This window comes from Pongo abelii, chromosome 18, assembly GCF_028885655.2.
Source record: "Pongo abelii isolate AG06213 chromosome 18, NHGRI_mPonAbe1-v2.0_pri, whole genome shotgun sequence".
Lineage (NCBI taxonomy): Eukaryota > Metazoa > Chordata > Mammalia > Primates > Hominidae > Pongo > Pongo abelii.
In genome coordinates, this window is record NC_072003.2 from 71,050,426 (window position 1) to 71,068,663 (window position 18,238).

Genomic DNA, 18,238 nt, shown 5'->3' on the forward strand with positions numbered 1-18,238 from the left:
TCTTTTGCCTTCCAAGCTGTGTTTGTATGCTCCACTGAAGTCTATTTCTCTTCTTCTGTCCTGAAGATGGAGAGCTGGCAGCCACCTTTCTGTAGCAAGAATCTTTGTGTACTTGAAGATAATGTTTAATGACTCATCAGCCTTATTGTCTCCAGAATAAAAACAAAGTAGAAGGTTTTGTCTTTTGTTTTTTAAGGATGTCAGAGGATATGGTTTATTATTGGCCCATATATAACATTCAAAATCCTTACAAGCAAGTGAGGGAAGAGGAAAGGAATACACAAGAATAAAGGTCCAGCAGGCCAGCTGGAATGTAAAAGAAAGGCTAATAGGAAGAAATAAAGAAAACATTCATGGAGAGTTTCAAAAGTAATATTTGAGTGCTTATGATACGCAAGGCACTGTGCAGAGTCCTTTATATAGTTGTCATCATCACCATCATATTAGCTAACACTCACTGAACACATACTTTTGTGTCAGGTACCATTCTAAGTGCTTTTCATGAATGAAATACATAATCTTCAGGACATCCCAAGGGTGGGGTTATTACTACATTTCAGAAAAGAAACTGAAACATAAGTTCATAATACCTTCATATATTTGGTGCTTTCTATAAGGTTAGACATATTATTTCTTTTTGACAGATAAGAATACTGAGGATCACAGATTAAGTAACATGCTCAACGTCAAAATGTCTAGTAAGTGACAGCGCTGGGATTTAAACCCAGCACTGTCTGATTCCAAAGTAGTTTTTGACTACAGTAAATCTTCACTATCATCAACAGGTTCTTGGAAACTGACTTTAAGTAAAACAAGATATATCAGGTCTTCGAATAACACTGTTATTATAATGTTGATGATTAAAAATTGGTTTATTTGTTCTATCACTTAAAGTCAGTTTTCAAGAACCTCTCAATGATGTTAAGTGAGGACTCACTGTACATGCTTAACTTGACTGAGAGAAGAAAAATAATAATGATGATGACAAGCATGAGCAGTTACAGAGCATGTATTTTATGCCAGGCACTGTTTAAAGTGTAACTATTAACATATTTAATCCTCATAACAATCCTATGAGAATGAGTACTATTATTATTTCCATTTCACAAATGAGGAAACTGAGACACAGAGAGACTAATGTACTTAAGTGTTATTCAGCTGCCAATTAGGAAACTGGTCCTCAAATCCAGTTCCAGAGCCATGCTCTTACCAAAGCACTATTAAAATATATCATGAAAGCAATTGTTTGGGATACTAAGAATGGTCTCCCAGGTAAATATACATTGACACTATTATATAGCTAATATTTATTGAGTGCTTACTAAACTCTTCTAATAGACATTGTAATGTGCCACCCAACTCCCCCTAAAATAAAGAATAAAGGATTTATTTCCACAGCTAAAAAGATTGCTAAAAGACGACACCCCTTAGTTGTTGTCAGCTCCCAGGAAGCTGAAAAAAACCTGCCTCAGTGTTGGCTGAGGTCTTTGTTGGAATGCACCACAGCTCACCTTCCACAGGTATTGACAGCACCCCCTAATAAATACACTGAATGTTAATCTCAGGTCTGCTTCTCTAGGAAAGCAACCTGTGACAATACTTAATCTCATTTAACTTACATGATCCTATACATTAAGTGTTATTATCCTCATATATTCATTTTACGAATGAAGACACTCAAGCTTAAATTGTCCAAGGTCACAGAGCTAGTCAAGGATGGAGTCAGAACTTGAACTGAGATTGTCTAATTCGGAGGCTTCACTCTCAACATCCGTGTGACTGCAGAGGAAAAGACTTCAGTAAGTGAGACCTATCATTGGTTTAGTATGTATTTTTTGTTTAAAGTAGAGGTAAGAATAGCAGTTGGAATGACCTGAAATGCAAACAAGGTCTCCTGAAACAATTTTTCCTCTAGGCCTTCTACAACTTATTTCTTGGGAAGAAAGAACTGAGGACAAAGTTGCCATATGATAGGGAAGAGGAAGATATTCAATTAAAAATATACCTTTATATATTAAATTACCTTGAATTCAAAGATAAAGGTTTCACTCTCCAATATGAAATGTTTATCATTTAATACATCTGTGTAGCATCTTTCCTCATATGAAGGAAGTTGAAAACATAAAATGCCAGCATGTGGCCCTAACTTTAATGAGAAGTTACAGTATGTTATCTGTCTATAATATCCTAAAAATATGGAGTAGTGTTAAAAGGTAAGATGGGATGAGACGGCTTGAGGCGGCATAGGGCCATAGCTTTTGCCTCAGTTATGATGGTATACAATCATAGATTTTATCCAATGTTGTAAATTTCCTGGTGCTTTCCTCCATCTTTATTGCTTTTTCCAGGATAGAATGATTTAAGACATATACAAATCTCTTCACTCATGTAGGCTTAAATTGTGTGGAATCCACTTTTTAAAATTACACTTTTTTGTAATTGCCCATTATTTCCAGCGGAGAAAAGAGAAAATTTGCAACTAAAAAAAAATCCAAATATTAAATGTATCCTCTCAGTATTTGTATGTTCTGGGTACATCTTTGATTTCACTTAAAATATAGAGTAAATAAAAAATATACCCAGACATAAGAGGGCCTGAAAAATCCAGTTCAGAGAAAATGAGATGCCGTTAGCAAAGATTACATGCATCAGTGAACTGTACTAAACTGAACACTTTTAAATGCCAGAGATTTTCCCCGTGAAACTGGGGAGTTTGAAAGAAAAATCAATAATGTTGGGGAAGGGAAACCTTCTTCACACACCTCTAATTAGTCATAGCAGAATCTGGTGGATTTCCATATTATGACTCGATCAAACTTGCGAAATTGGTTTTGATCCCAGACTCATTTGGTACATCTTCCAGAAGAAGCTCCACTCCAGATAATCAAAGGTTTTTTCAACCTTGAATGAGCCTCAAGATCACTCTTTCAGTTTGTACCCATCCTATATTATGTTCAGTATCTGTATAATGTTGACAACAGCAATCTCCCTGGGATTACCCTGTAAAAGCTCCATTTCTAAGAACAGGCAAAGTATCTTCAAACTGGCTGGCTTCAAGTTTAGCATGAGCCTTCAAAATCTATATTAGTAAGTGAAACCAGGCATAAAAAGGCACACTTCTTCAGATCTTTCATTTTTTAATAAATCAAATAAATATTGGCCATATTGTTTATATTAAGGCATGCACCCTTCTGCAAAGTCATTGCTTGAGTCTAACAATGGAGTAGGTAAAAGGTTTCTGTATTTTTCTGCATAATCAATACCAAAGCTGCTGATGCAAATTTATCTGAACTCCAGGGAACATATCCTTTGAAGTTCTGGGAAAATTTTAAATATTGTGTGCAAATCAATAAGTGGACAAAAACATCTCTGCCAATGTGTTCATTTTTATTCAGAGAGGAAATATATCTTTAAGTGTAATCTCTCTCACTCCCTCCATGAACCTTTTCCCCAAATCATTTCTTTTACAAAAGAAACTCATGACAATCAGCTGAACATAAAACATTTCTTTTTGGCATAATTATAAGTGGTATGGAGGTACCTCTCTGAACAGGATGATTCTTCAAGCCCTAAAGAGTCTTCCTCTTTCTACCCTTTTATAATGTTCTATTTTTCTCTTTTCCCATCATTTCGCATCCAACTTTTGGAGCCTGAGTTAACTAGGATGGTGTGAGGGCATTTCCAGAAGGCCTAATTTGGTAGCATGTCTTATTTTGAATGGGATGCATCTATGAAATTAAAAAAAATTTTTTTTCATGACTGCCTATTTTCACAGTCCACTAAGCAAAAACACAAAGCAATTTTTTTTCTTACCCCCATTTTCCCTTTCTCCCTTCATTCTCTTTCTTCCCCTGTGGAGTTCAAATTAAAAAAAGGTGAAAATTGAAGCTGTTGTACAGAAGGCGATTGCAACGTGCATATTTGATTTTTATGATGGATCTAAATTGCTGAATAAGGCCATGGAACAAAGGGAGACTGCGGCTTCCTGCCCATCACATGTAGCCACCGAATGCAGAACAAAAGCTTCGGCCATTAGGGGCTCAGCAGGGAGACACATTATATAAATGACTTTGTCTTCTCTGCCCCCTCCCCCCCACTGGGTGCACTGGACAGGGATGGGTGTGTGTGTATGTGTGCGTGTCTATGTGTTATGGTTTGCTAGGGCAAGAGATAAGAAATCCTAGGAGAAGCAATGGGAATAGAAATGAACAGCACATTATGATTCAAAAGGGCCACGCTTTCCTCACTACACCAGTGTAGCTCTTAGTGCTATGGTCAGAATGCCACCTAAGACAACTACTCCCCAACAAAACTTGGTGTGTATTCAGAGTAACCTGTAGCTTTTCTTTATACTGTTTTCTTTCTTTCATCAGGAATGATGAAGTAGAAGGAAAAAACATTTAGAAAAATATAGAACCCTAGTATTCCAAGGTAATTGCTAGGTCGGCTTCAAGAACAAACAGACATACAGTTTACTGTGGCACCAGTTTCCTAGGAAAATACACTCTAATTCCTCCTTCCAGGCTCAAGGCTTTTCTTTCGGCAGGACAAGAGATGATATCAATAAAAACGTCCTAAGCTATCACATAGCAGAGTCGATCTATTTTTAGGAGGCCCCCTGTGGTGGTGACTTGAATAGGTACTACTGTTTTATCTAGTTTGAAAAACCAGCAATCCTGCACACACCTTCTCAATAATCTCTGCACGGTATTGCGGTTTTGTAGAAGAATTTTATTAATTTTTTTCTATTTTTTATTTTCCTCATCCCTGTGAATTACCTGAAGATGTAGAAGAATTTTAGTAAGCTTCACAAAGGTCAATCTTTCTACTACTTCTGGTATCAATGAAAGGGGTAAGGAACAGGAGAGAGTCTCTGCAGATTCTAGGTTGAAGCACAAACTGTACATTATTAAAGGTGACACAGTGAACTGGGTATGTTAGGACTGACACCCAGGTCAATGGACCCCTATTTCCACCCCAACTGTCACTAAACATTTCATGTGGGGAAACGTCTCTGTGGTAAGTTTGTACTTAAGAAATTGTACTAGGATTTTCCAATAATCCTCCAACTCTCTAATGGGAGAAAGCAGTCCTACCACGAGCCAAAATAACTGAGGGCCTTTCTATCATGTGCGTGGAACCAGAACTGAGGGTTCTTGGAGAGAATCAATCTCAAAGAAAGACAAAACCAACTTAAGGGTGTATCTTGAAGTCACCTAACAATAACTGAATTGTGTAAAGCTAGCTAAGGGAAATGCCATGAGACAAGTGCCATTTGTCACATACCATCATTACTCTGTCAAAATGGGCTATTCATTTAAAATAAGGTAGAATCTTATGACTTATATAAAAGTTGAGAGGTTATGAGGGACAAAGAGTGGGTTGTCGCTGTAAAGTAATTCAGTTCTGAGCTACAGAGGTCACCAGGCTATCTTTTTATCAGTTCCTTTGGGTCTCACTTTAAGGTGGTATTTAAATATTTTTTTAAAAAGATAAATCTTTTTTATTGGATGGGAGAAGGTCTCTGCTTCATGGATTATGGATAATAGAGAGACTTATGCTTATCAATAGTTTTAAGTAACTGGGATGAATAGAAGGTTAGGGAGAGTCCTTTAACCCTGTGTGGCCAGTGGTGAGGGGGTAACAGTCAATATGGATAAATAAGAAGATGGATGAGTACAGTAGAGATGAGACTGCTGAATACTTTATTCATTTATTCAGTTATTAAATATTCATTAATGGACTACTAGGATTTCATATACTGTGGATTCTATGTGAATAAGACAGGCACAGTCCCTGCCCTAAATAATATAATAATCTTATGGTTGGGTGTTGCACAGAAGATATAAAAGGATAGTTATACAAATATATACATAGGTTAACAAATGACAAAAGATAGAAAAAGCGAAATGTTCTATGAGAATGTTAACTGGGAGGAACTATCTCATCCTTTAATGAGCAAGAGACATTAAGTTGAAGCAGGAAAGAAAAAGTTAGATATGCAGTCACCACCTACATTTCACCTTTTGGAGTGCATCTTAAGATATCAATCAAAAATATGAGTCAAGGAAATTATATATTTCTTTAGGCTCTTATATATCTTCACCTCTCCTTTATCCTATCAAAAAAGGAAAAGTTTATTATTTTGCTTAAAAGTAAAACAAAATACCAATTTAGCTACAGGCCTTAGGTAATTCAAATTTAATTACTTCAGAGTAAAAGCCAAAGGTCACAAGGCTGTAACTGTTCTATGCAACACGGTAGCCACTAGCCACATGTGGCTGTTCATATATTTAAATAAAATGAAGTAAAAATTTAAAAATTCAGTTTCTCCGCTCACTAGCTACCCTTCAAGTGTTCATTAGCATACTGTACACCACAGCTAGAGGCTATTAAATTAAAATTAACTAAAATTAAATATGCAGTTCCTCAATGGCACTAGCCATGTTTTGAGTGCTCAATTTCAAGTGAGTAATGGCTATCATAGTGAACAGTGCAGACAGAGCATTTCCATCATCGCAGAAAGTGCTATTGGATAGTACTGCAAAACTACCTGGCACATTCTTCAACTGTTTCCTCTCCAATTTCATTTTTTACTCTTCTCTCCTTGCTCATGTCCCTCCAGTCATGGTGAAATCCTTGCTGCTGCTTGGGCACACTAGGCATGCTCCTACTTCAGGGCTTTTGCATGATTTGGCCCCTACTTTCCTCTCCAGTTCCTTGTCTCTACACTAGCCATGCTGGCTTCCTTTCTCTGTCATTCCCAGTCTTTCTTGTCCCAGGGCTTTACACATATCAGTACCTTTCCCTGGAAGGCTTCTCCCTCCCTGCTTTACTTTTCCTTCAAATATCACCTCATTTATCACTTCATTAGGAAAGCCTTTTCTGACTAGATCAAATTTTCCTGTTACAAACTCATGTTCCTTTCTCTCATAGAACTTATTACAGTGGCAGGTTTACATTTATTGTGCCATTTTTAAATTCATGACAGACTCTTCAAATCCACTGAGAGCTCCGTGAGGGCAGGGACCATGTCTGTTTTTGATTACCACTGTATTCTCAAAAGGTAGCAGAATGAATGGAAAAAGTAGGAGTTTAACAAACATCTATGACTGAATTATGAATGAATGAATGCTGGGGAATGACAGCCAATGGTATAATAAGTTAAAAGATGTATGTTGTGTTGCTTCTTCCATGCATATCAAACACCCAAATTCCAAAGGTTATACACAGTGAACAAAAATGAAAGACAGGGATTGTAAAAATGTGGGAGGTATGAAGTACTTCTTTTAGGTTGATAAAAAAAATACTGCCCCCCCAAAGAAAAATTCTTATTTGAAAATGATAGAATTATGAGTGTTATTTGTATTATTTTTGCTTAGCTAAATTTTATAATATTTTCCATAATAGTGTATTAATATTGTAAGCATGTTATTTTTTACTGCAACATAAAATCATTCTGGCTTCAGTGCAGCAGAAAACCAAAGTACCTAGGAGGGGCAGCAGTTAACCATAAGAGAGCTTTTTCCTGCCCCCCTTCTAGACAGATAAGAATTGAATTCTTGGTTCACGGCTAGCTGAGCACAGATCTCAATAGTCATTCTCATTCTTATACATTAATTTCAAAGTAAAATATTTTAGTTTACAGATTCCAACTTTGGTTTCTGATACTGGGTTTGCTCCCAAAATTATATGTTCTTTCTTTTGAATGTAACGAGTCCACATATTCTACCAATTGAGATTAGGTCTGAGGAATTAAATCTATTCACTTATTCAACAAACATTTTTGTATGCTTTGTTTGTTTTTTTGTTTTTTGTTTTTTTGAGACAGGGTCTTACTCCGTCACCCAGACTGGAATACAGTGGCACGATCTTGGCTCACTGCAACCTCTGCCTCCCCCGCTCAAGTGATTCTCCTGCCTCAGCCTCCCAAGTAGCTGGGATTACACGCGCGCGCCACTACCACCTGGCTAATTTTTGTATTTTTACTGGAGACGGGGTTTCACCATGTTGGCCAGGCTGGTCTCGAACTCCTAACCTGAAATGATCCACCTACCTCAGCCTCCCAAAGTGTTGGGATTACAGGCGTGAGCCACTGTGCCCAGGCTTTTTGTATGCCTTCTGTAAATGAGGCATTGTGCTAGGGAAATGGTCAGCAAAACACATATTAATACATCTCTTTCAGCCTTACTAACCTAGCTAATTCCTAGGTGAGCATGTAAGATAAAAATTCAGTTACCACCTGTCACACACATTATTTCATCATACCCACAAGAAAATGTTTTAATAAATAATTTTTTAACGCATACTATTTGTAGATGTGTGAAAAATGCCTTTATGTATTGGCATTATTTTCATAAGGGGTCTCTGTCACCCAGGTTGGAATACAGTAGAACAACCATAGCTCACAGTAGCCTCAAACTCCTGGGCTCAAGTGATCCTCCTGCCTCAGCCTCCTGAGTAGCTGGCATTACAGGTATGAGCCACTATGCCAGGTGAAAAGTAATTTTTTTTTTGGGGGGGGGGGGCGCGGATATGGTTTTGTTCAGTCACCCAGGCTGGACTGCGGTGGTACAATCTCAGCTCACTGCAGCCTCAACCTCCCTGGGCTCTGGTGATCGTCCCACCTCAGCCTCCTGAGTAGCTGAGACTATAGGCATGCACCACTATGCCTGGTTAATTTTTTTATTTCTTGTAAAGTTGGGTTTTTGCCATGTTGCACAGGCTTGGAAAAGCACTTTTACAAAGATATTATCTTAGCATTGTTTTTGCTATTGAAAATTTAAGTGCTCAATATAGTTACATAAATGATAATATAACCATATTATGGAATATTACACAACTATTAAAATGTAGTACAACATTAAAATGTAGTAGCAGAAGTATATTTACTGCTACAGCAAGATATTGATATGCTGGTAAACGCAAAAGGTTTCAAAACTGTATGTTAGGCAAGAATGTATTTATATAAAACTTGTATAAGCAAAAAGGTTGGAATGACATAAAAATGTTATTTGCTATATCAATGGTTCTCACCTGTGCTTCATATTAGAATCAATGGGGGCACTCAATAAATATACTAATGCAGGATTACAATTAGAAATTCTGATTTAATTGACCATATGAGAGGCCTGGGCATCAATATTAAAAAAAACAAAAAAAAAAACACTCTAGATAATTCCAGTGTGCACCCAGACCTTCTTTTTAAGGCCTGAATTTGGTTAGTTATGCCTTTCTTATCCTTCCTCTAGAACCAACTTTTGGCTTTGCTGATGTCCTATATTGAATGTTTGTTTATTATTTCATTAACTGCTATTTTTAAATTATTTTCTTTCTTCTAGTTCTTTTTGGTTTTCATTTGTTCTTTTTTCTACTTTCTTCAGCTGGATGCTTAGATCACTGAGTTTTTGGCTTTTCTTCTTTTCTAATACAGGCATCTAAAGTTAAGATCTTGCTTCCATAAGCATCCCTTAGCTATGCCCCCCACAAATTTTGATATAAAGTATTTTGATTATAATTTATTTTAAAATATTTCCTATTTTTCTATTGTGATTTTTCTCAAGGCATGGGATATTTAATAGTGTATTTTGAAATTTCCAAAAATACAGAGCTTTTCTAATTATCTCTACATTGTTCTTTTCTAGTGTAATTCCATAGTGATCTGAGACTATACTCCATCTGATTTCAATTTTCTCTGAAATTTGTTGGTACTCTATGGCTAAAATATAGTTGTTATAGACTGAATATGTGTGCGCCCCTACCCCCCACATATTCATATGTTGAACTCCCAATCACCAATGTGATGGTATTAAAAGGTGGCACCTTAGGGAGGTAATTAAAATCATAAGGGAGGAGCCCTCATGAATGAGATTAGTGCCCTTTTTGAAGAGATCCCAGAGAGTTCTCTACCTCTCCTCCTGCCATCTTAGGATACAATAAGACAGCAATCTACAAGCAAAAAGAAGGCCTTCACCTGAACCCAACCATGGTGGCACCCTGACCTTGGACTTCCAAACTCTGAAACAAGAGAAACACATTTCTGTTCTTTATAAGCAACCCAGTCTATGTTACTTTCTCAAAACAGCCTGAACTACCTGAGACAATGGTCCAATTTTTAAGTGTTGTGTGCACTTAAAAATAATGGGTATTATGTAGTTATGTATTCTGAAGTTTTTACATACAAAATAAATAAGTCACGTTTGTTAATTGTGTTGTTCAAATTTTCCCTCTATAAATTTGTGTTTGTTCAAAAAGTTATTGGGAATGGTATGTTAAAATCTTCTACTGTAAATATGAATTTGCATTTCTCCTTCTTGTCTTGTAAGTTTACATTTTGAGGCTATGTTATGAGGTGCATACATTTTCAGAATTATTTTAGTTTCCAGGTGAATTAAATATTTTCTCAAGAAGTATCACTATTTTTCTCTAATATGTTTTTAAATGACATCCTTATATGATATTAATATACTTTCCCCATATATGTCTCGTTAAGATTTGAATGATTGGTACATTGTATTATTGGTTCCAGTTCTTCACCCCTTCCTGTACCCATATCCTTTGCCACATGACTGCTGTTCCTTAAACTAGAGGCAGGGTACCCTCCCTGCCCTTTGACTTTGGGTTCAGTCATATTACTCATTCTGCCTCGAGATGTTAGTAACTGTGCTACAATCAGAGCCTTGAATTGCACTTATTCAACTGAACTTGCCCATGCTTCCAACATCACCGTGAGATTATGTCCTGACTTCTAAGGAAGAACAGTAGACCTGGACCCAAACTCCAGTTTGAAGCCAAGCTAAACTTAGATCTGTTCATCCCAAGATGCATGAGAAAAAATAAATTATTTTTGTCACTAAATTAGAAGCATTACTGTAGCAAAAGCTAATAGATACAGAAGATGGTAACCTAGACATAGGATGCTCCAGTAGCAAAAACCTAAAATAATGTGATAGATTTAGAATCAGAAAGCAAGTAGTATGAAACTAAAATAGCAAGCTGGAAAATGGCAAGGAAAACAGTTACAGGAGACTAGAAAAATGATGACTCACAGTGGCAAAATATTTGGTAAGAATGTGCATGGGATAATCTGAGAGAAAAATTATATAATAAACTTGTGGAGTTCAGGTAGTAGAATATGAGGGAAAATGAACACATGAGCTGTCTGTTTTGTGCTGCATTTGGTAAGGTACTACAAGAAAGAAATGACATCAAAAAAAGTGGTCCATTTCCAAGTAGGATTAAAGTGACAATGAATTGTCCAGACATTTTAGAATTGTAAAATAAAACTGTTTGCTACCAAGTAAAAGCTATGGCCATTAAGAAATAGCTTCAGAGAGATCAAACCCAGGGAACTGGGTAAAGACCGCATTAAGAATATGGCTGTCAGACCCTGTGCTAAGACCTCTGAAAGATAGTGGTGCCTCACAGGTCATCTCTACTTGAGAAAAAAGGGTGACTTCTAGAAATATAAAAGGCTTACTCCCACAGATATGTGATGTACCCCCAAGTACTTGTAATATAAGTCTAAAGAGAACAGCATGTCTAAAAAAGAATTGTGGGTGTGGTTTTTGGCATATAGAGTGAATTGGAATCAAACATGAAAACCTAGACAGTTTTTGAGAGAGACAAATTAGTAGAAGCACTGCCAGCCTGGCCTAAAAGAAGTGGTGATTATTTGAGGTGTAACACACTTGTGGGGCAGAGGATTCTGGGAAATTAGTGAAGTAAGAAACACCAAGAATCCATCTCACCACCTAGACAAAAATTTCATTGGCAGAATCTGAGATAACTATTTTAAAACACTGGGAACTACTTTGAAGGCTTGCAACTTCTAGAGGAAGGCTTGGACAGTAAACAGTGATTATTTTCAGGTAGCTCTTAGCAAGGTGGCAGCTACGCATTCCGCATCCCCCAGCCCCATGGCAAGTAGTCATGCAAGTGTGTTCCTGGAGCAGTTTGCACACAATTATAAGACCCAGGTTGGGCAATAAGTGCCCTGTGCTCCAAATATTGGGGAGCCATGCTGATAATCACTGATTGCTGATGATGGAGGGACAGACACAGAGACAGGCAGCCATTGCTTTAAGTCCTTACCACTCCAGCTAAATCAATTTCCAGGGGATTTAAAGGACTAGCATATTTTGTGCCCCTAAAGTTTTATCTTTTTCTCTTTTTGGGAGTTTAGTATTTAAGAACTAGGGGATTCAAATGCAGCCACATATACAGAGGATTTAGAAAGTCATGGCATAGGCCCAGAGAAAGGCATAGGCTTAGAAAAAAACTGAGTTTTTAAAATCTTAAGTTGAACCCTCAGGCTGATCCCCAGCATGGAGATAACCTAAAACAAAAATTTTTAAAGCAAACCCTGGGGAAGAGGAGGATGTGATTTCCAGAGTAAAAGTTCAATTTCTTTACAGTTATCAACAAAAAATTCACAAAGCATACAAAGCCATATGAAAGTATGGCCCATTCAAAAAAATATTAAATAAACAGAAAATGTCCTTGACAAAGACAAGATGGCATTTACCAGACAAAAGCTTCCAACAACTATCTTATAGATGCTCAAAGTCCTAAAGAAAAATTAGAAAAAGTCAAGAAAACATAGTACGAACAAAGTAGAAACACCAATACAGACCGAAAACATAAGAAACTAAAAGAAATTCTTGACCTGAAAAGTACAATAATTGAAATTAAAAAGTTTACTAGACATATTCAAAAGCAGGTTTCAGCAGATAGTAGAAAGAATCCGTAAACTTGAAGACAACTGAAATTATCAAGTCTGAGGAACAGAAAGAAGAAAACAAAAGTGAACACAGCCTAAGGCAGTCAAGCTGACCAACACAGTGAAACCCTGTCTCTAATTAAAATGAGAGCCCCAAAAGAAGAGGAGAGATTATTTGAAACAGGAGTCAGAGAGATAATTTGAAGATAATGTATGAACTCTCCAAATTTGATGAAATGCATGAATATAAACATCCACAAAGCTCAACTAACTCCAAGTAGGATAAAATCAAAGAGGCCCCACCAAAACATACTATAATCAAACTGTCAAAAGCCAAAGCCAAATTATCTTCAAAGCAGAAAGAGAAGTAACTCATCACATACAAGATTTCTTCAACAAAAGTATCAGCATATTTCTCATCAGAAATTTTGAAGTCCAGAATGCAGTGGGCCAATATACTCAAAGTGCTAAAACAAAACAAAACAAAACAAAACTGTTAACCAAAACTTTTATCCAGCAAAACTGTCTTTCAAAAGTGAGGGAGAAATTAAGACATTCACAGATAAACAAAAGCTGAGGGAGTTTGTTACCACCAGACCTGCCCTTAAAGAAATGGTAAAGGGAGTGCTTCAAGTGGAAATAAAAGACACTAGAAAGTAACACAAAGCCATATGAAGAAATAAAGATAACCATAAAAGTAAATACGTAGGCAATTATAAAAACCAGCATTATTTTAACTTTAGTTTATAACTCTACTTTCCGTTTGCACATGACTCCAAAGTCTAATGCATAAAAATTATTAAGTCCATGTTTCTGGATATACAAAAACTATTAGTCTATGTATAAAGATGTAATTTTGTGATATCGATAACTGAAAAGGCAAGGAGTTATATACAAGCAGTGATTTTGTATGGTATTCTGTATTTGTATGCTATTGAAGTTAAGTTTGTGTAAGTTTAAATTTGAATGTTGTAACTTAAGGATGTTAAATGTAATTCCTACAGTTACCACAAAGAACACAGCTATGGAATAAACACAAAAGGAAATGAGAAGGGAATTAAAACACCATACTATAAAAAATTAATTAAACATTGAAGATGACAGCAATGTAGAAAATGAGGGGTAAAAAATGCTATAAGGCATACAGAAAACAAACAGCAAATGAAAGAAGTCTCTCCTTAGCAGTAATTACTTTTAATGTAATTGAATTCAATTTTTCAACCAAAACAGAGATTAGCAGAATGGATTTTAAAACATGATTCAAATATGTGCTGTCTATAAGAGACTCATTTTAGATCCAAAGACATAAATAGGTTGAAAGCGAAAGGATGGAAAAAGATATTTCATACAAATAATAACAAAAAGAGAACAGGGACAGTTACACTAATATTAGACAAAATACTTTACATCAAAAGATATTACAAGAGGGTGGGTATGGTGGCTCATGACTATAATCCCAGCACTTTGGAAGGCCAAGGCAGACGGATCACTTGAGCTCAGGAGTTCGAGACCAGCCTGGGCAACACAGTGAAACCCTGTCTCTAATTTAAAAAAAATTACAAGAGATTAAAAATGACATTATATATATTAATAAAAGACTCAATACAGCAAGAAGATACAACAATTACAAACATTATACCTTATAACTGACCATCAGAATATATGAAGCAAAAATGTACAGAATTGAAAGGACAATGCTATAATAATATTTGAAGGCTTAATACCCTACACTTAACTAACTGGGATTTATTCCTGGAATGCAAGGATGGTTCAACATATGAAAATCAATCAGTTTTCTTCAGTTGGCTCTTTCCATTTTATATTTTACATGTATAGATACATGTAAACATATCATGTTAACATGTAACAGATATATGTACAGATACATGTAAACAGATACAAAGTTAACAGAATGGAGGAAAGAGAAAAAAATAGATGATCATCTCAACTGATGCAGAAAAGCATTTGACAAAATTCAACATCCTTTCATAACAAAAACACTCAACACAATAGGGATAGAAAAAAACTACTTTAACATAATAAAAGCCATACATGAACAACCCACAGCTAATATACTTAATGGTGAAAGACAGAGAGCTTTTTTTTTATAAGACCAGGAACAAGGCAAGGATGTCCACTTTGCCACTATACTCAACATAGTAGTGGAAGTTCTAGCAAGGGCAATTAGTCAAGAAAATGAAAAAAAAAAAAAAAAGACATATTCCAAATAAAGAAGCAAAATTATCTCTGCTTGCAGATGTTATAATTGTTTATATAGAAAATTCCTAAATATGCCACACACGAAAATTGTTAGAATGAATGAATTCTGCAAAGTAGTAGGATGCAAAATGAATACTCAAACAGCAGTCGCATTTCTAAACACTAATAATGAACTGTCCTAGAAGGAAATTAAGAAAACAATGCATAAACAATAGCATGCAAAAGAACAAAATATTTAGGAACAAACTTAACCAAGGACGTGAAAGGCTTATATAATGAAAACAACAGAACATTGCTGAAAGATATCACAGGTTAATGGGTTTGAAAACTTGATATTGTTAAGATGTCACTAATACCCACAGTGATGTTACAGATTCAATGAATATCAAAATCTCAGTAACATATTCTGCAAAAACAGAAAAATCCATCCTCAAAACCATATGGAATCTTAAAGACTCTGAATAGCCAAAACAATCTTGAAAAAGAAGAACAAAGTTGGAGTATTCATACTTCCTGATTTCAAAACTTACTACAAAGCCACAGCAGTCAGAACAGCATGGTACAAGCATAAAGATGACATATAGACCAACATAATAGAATAGACAGCACAGGAATAAACCCTAACATACATAATCAAATGATTTTCTTCAATGATGCCAAGACCACTGGGGAAAGACCTATGGGGAAAAGACTGTCTTTTCAAAAAATGGTACTGGGACTTTGGGAGGCCGAGGTGGGTGGATCACAAGGAAAGGAGTTCGAGACCAGTCTGACCAACATGGTGAAACCCCATCTCTACTACTAAAAATACAAAAAAATTAGTGGGGCATGGTGGCTCGTGCCTGTAATCCCAGCTACTCAGGAGGCTGAGACAAGATAATCGCTTGAACCCAGGAGGCGGAGGTTGCAGTGAGCTGAGATTGTGCCACTGCACTCTAGCCTGGGCGACAGAGCAAGACTCCATCTCAAAAAAAAAAATGATGCTGGGAAAACAGGATATCCATATGAAAAAGGGTGAACTTGGACCCTTACCTAATACTGTATGCAAAAATTAGCTAAAAATTAATAAAAAGCCTATACATAAGAGCCAAAACTATAAAACTCTTAGGACAGAACATAGGGCAAAAGCTTTACTACACTGCATTTGGCAATGATTTCTCAAAAGTGACATGAAAAACAATAAAAGAAAAAATACATAAATTAGACCTCATCAAAATTAAAAACTTTTGGGTATCAAAGGACACTATCCACAGAGTAAAAAGTCAATCCATAGAATGGGAGAAAATACTTGTAAATCACATGTCTCATAAGAAATATCTGGAATAGAGAACTCCTATATTAAGCACAACCATTTTGAAATATGTCTGCAAACTCCATTATCTGAATCATCTGTGTGACTCTGTTCATACTGAGTGTTGCTTCTCTTGGTTTTCTATTAGGCAGTACTTTCTTATGCTTTTTATTTTTGATAAGAGTACCAATAGTGCTTATAAAAACACTGCAGTGAGACAATTGATGGCCTAGGATAATTTTATCTTCCTCTAAAAATGGTTTAAATTTGTTTCTGCGATGGGAAAGGGCACTAGCAATTATGAGTCATCTAAATCAGATTAGGATTTCAAGTAATTTGAAGTTGGTTTTCACTTGCGTGGGTGAGCTGGTCTACTATAGGTTTAACCTTCCTCTTAGATTTAATTAGACATTTCTCCCCTCTCTGTGGGCCTTGAACTCCAATTTTCCCCTGGGCTTCATGATTCTGGGTATCTCTATTCAGCTTTGTAGTCTTTTAGCCATCATCAATGGAAATGGCAGATATTTGGATCTACAGGAAGTGGCACACACCTGAAGAGGGAATACACTTTTTTTTGAGACTGAGTCTCCCTTCATCACCCAGCTTGGAGTGCAGTGGTGCGATGTGGGCTCACTGCAACCTCTGCCTCCCGGGTGCAAGCGATTCTCCTGCCTCAGCCATCCAAGTGGCTGGGACTACAGGCACCCACCACCATGCCTGGCTACTTTATGAATTTTTAGTAGAGACAGGGTTTCACCATGTTGACCAGGCTGGTCTTGAATTCCCGACCTCAGGTGATCTGCCTACTTTGGTCTCCCAAAGTGCTAGGATTACAGGCATGAGCCACCATGCCCAGCCTAGGTGCAATGCACTTCTAAGTGCCAGACATCACTCTTGGATGTTCTCTGAGTTGGGCTCATAATTTTTCAGTATTTTGTTAGTATTACAAAGTCTCAGGTTTTTGTTTCCATTTCACCCAGTTTTCTCTTTTCATTATTTTTTTTTTTGAAACAGGGTCTCACTCTGTCCTCTGTCACTCAGGCTGGAGTGCAGTGGCTCGATCATGGTTCACTGCAGCCTCAATCTCCCAGGCTCGAGTGATCCTCCCACCTCAGCCTCCTGAGTAGCTGAGACCACAGGTATGCACCACTACAGCCTGCTAATATTTTGTATTTTTGGTAGAGATGGGGTTTTGCCATGTTACCCACGCTGGCAATCTTTCTAACTGTTGTCAGCATTAGGAATGGTCCAAATTACTTAGTCTACCATTATCACTAGAAACCAAACAGCATGCCTTAATTTTTAAAAGCATATTTAACTGTCAAAGTAAATTTTCACAAAATGGTCTTCATATCATTTACATAAGAATCATCTATGATGCTGGTTTAAAATGCAAATTCCTAGATTCTCTCTCCAATCTAGCTGAGTCAGAATTGTATTTTAAACCAGAATCCCAGTTCACTGAGTAACTATATGTATATAAAAATAAATTATTGGAACAATACCTTATTTATATAATAGTACTTGACCATCAGTCATAAATCACTACTTTCCAGATGAGTTAATGGAAATACATGTCTTCTAATAGAGTTCTTAGTGTAAGTTGCATCTTTAATATGAAATTAGATGAAAAGACAGACAAAAGTGAAGAAAACTGCTATAGTTTCCAAGTAATCATTCTTAAATGGATAGGCAAATACATTGCTAAATTTTCCACACAGAAATATCTTCCTGATTTTTTATTTAAATATAAACTATTAGTTTAAAACACAGTGGCTGGGCACAGTGGCTCATGCCTGTAACCCAAGCACTTTGGGAGGCCGAGGCAGGTGGATCGGCTGAGGTCCACAGTTCGAGACCAGCCTGAGCAACATGGAGAAACCCTGTCTCTACTAAAAATACAAAATTAGCTGGGCTTGGTGGTGCACGCCTGTAATCCCAGCTACTCGAGAGGCTGAGGCAAAAGAATCATTTGAACCCAGGAAGTGGAGGTAGCGGTGAGCCGA

The 18,238-nt window shown here is 36.6% G+C and overlaps 1 long non-coding RNA gene across 1 annotated transcript in view; it reads right to left on the bottom strand.

Moving 5' to 3' along the window:
- LOC134760431 (uncharacterized) overlaps positions 1 to 18,238 on the bottom strand; it is a 148,771-nt gene that overhangs the window by 87,471 nt on the left and 43,062 nt on the right. The gene's annotated exons all lie outside the window — the stretch shown is intronic.